This window comes from Odontomachus brunneus, unplaced genomic scaffold (assembly GCF_010583005.1).
Source record: "Odontomachus brunneus isolate Ranch 3 - 2012 unplaced genomic scaffold, Obru_v1 Obru_scaffold_230, whole genome shotgun sequence".
In the NCBI taxonomy this organism is placed as follows: Eukaryota; Metazoa; Arthropoda; class Insecta; order Hymenoptera; family Formicidae; genus Odontomachus; species Odontomachus brunneus.
In genome coordinates this window covers 124,597-126,720 of record NW_022639680.1, presented here as the reverse complement: position 1 = coordinate 126,720, position 2,124 = coordinate 124,597, and positions in this window count along the sequence as shown.

Below are 2,124 nucleotides of genomic sequence, written 5' to 3'. Positions count from 1 at the left end.
ATATATAATATATATTTTTTATACAAAATAATATAGAGAAAGAATAAATATACTATTAGCAGATATTCTCTTAAAAATCGTTTTTAATGATTAATAATGAATACTTACAACGTTTTTTTATCCATTATCACCTTTTCTATATTTTTTATTATATTGGGATAATACTCCAATTATTTATTTCTAACAAGAAATTCTTCTAAAAAAAATCTTGTCAAACAATTTTGTTGTTTTAAGTAAGGTTAGATTTTAGAAAGGAGGTCTGTTCTTTTAGATGAACTGCCTGAACTGGTGCAATAAGTTAGAGCGCATTCACTTTGGCAGAAAGCAAAAAGATAGAAAGCCAATTAGAACTCTCGCTCGTAGAAAAACAGAAACTATCAACTACGTAGATGATAATCAACAGTTTCTGTTTTTGTATCAATCCTAGGTATTACACGTTTTATACGTTTTTATACGTATTATGGTTGCTTTCCAACAAGAGACATAAGTCTACATGTACAGGGAGCGTCCCGATTGACCACGGTACGATTGGACACAACCAACCGATGAAAAGAATTATCTAGTGAATTACTAGGTCGAACCAATCATTACAATCTGTGTCCAATCGTATCGTGGTCAATCGGGTCCCACCCACATAAACATCATTTTATCCTTGTTCCACATTTAGTGAGTAATGGCTCCTGCATACAGGACGCGGTAATGCTTGCCGCGCGGCGGAAACCCGCGCAACAGCCAATCAATATGTTGTTTTTCCGTAAGAGCTAGAAGGTCATTACGAAAAGCAGTATATTGATTGGCTGTCGCGCGAACTTTCGCCGTGCGGCAAGCATTATCGCGTCCTGTGTGCAGGAGCCATAACAAAGGATGCTTTCCAGTTGCGTACAATGTTACACAAAACTAGTTTATTGGTTGCATATTATCTTACAAGATATTTTAGATAATATGTGACCAATAAACTGGTTTTGTGTACGTGTGTGTCAAAATGTATTAAGCAATTGGAAAGCACCCAAAGATAGGATGATACTTGTGTCGACTTGTGTCTCTTGTTAGAAAGCAACCTATATGTATTTTACCGTATAATATAAAAAATCCTAGAAAATTCTCGAAAAACCCAACCCTGCTATGCGGAGTCTATGGTTGCGTTCAGCAGAGAAAGCTGCTTTGCAACTGTTGTAAAATTTGTGAATTTGATTGGAGTATGCTCTTAATTTTGGTTGAATCTAAGAGCATGTACCAATCAGATTCATGAATTTTACAACAGTTGAAAAGTAGCTTTCTCTGCTGAACGCAAATCTTTCTAACTGGAAAACGGCAAGATTTATTCTTGAAAATCTTCCTTAAAGAAAATGTTATTATTATTGTGTGCGAGATTTTTCTATGAAAAACTATAGTATGTGTAATATGAATTATAGTTTTTTATCGAAATATTGTATGCGATGTTTTTCAAGAATACGGCTCCAGACTTATATCGGTAACTGCTGAAGATGGACGTGACATTGTTGATATTTATCGCCTCGGCAATCCTCGCACTAATTATTATTTGTACTGTCTTTCTGCAACATAAATCTGGTATATAGCTAATTTACAATACTCTGTTTTATAAGTTAAGCAATGATATTATGTGTATATTACTTTACGTATCATGTTTCATACATGTTTCATTTGAGATAAAATACATAGATATTTCCAAAACAGCTGTTTTGTCATTTGAGTAATATTTAGTTAGTCAACTTAGTCAAAATTTAAGTAGTTCGTTTATTTAAGATGAGGTAATATATTTTCCACATCAAGTTTAATACAATTCGTTACAAAGAGTCATTACACGTTTTCAAGTTAACCTTAATATGGCACACGGGTTATTTTTGATATCAACTAATTTTAAATTTTTCGTAAGCGGAAGAATTTTTTTGTAGTAAAGAAGTTATTGTTGAAAGCAATATTATGTTTAAACACAGTTAAGCTATTTTAATTATGTATTATAAGAAAAAGCAGTTTGATGCTCATGTGCTATATTCAGGTATCAATACATAAAATAAAGATGATTTTTTGTTATATTCTAGTTCTTTACATTAAATATAATATATAAGAAAAGTGTTACATAAGCTTATTTATTTCTGGCTGTAT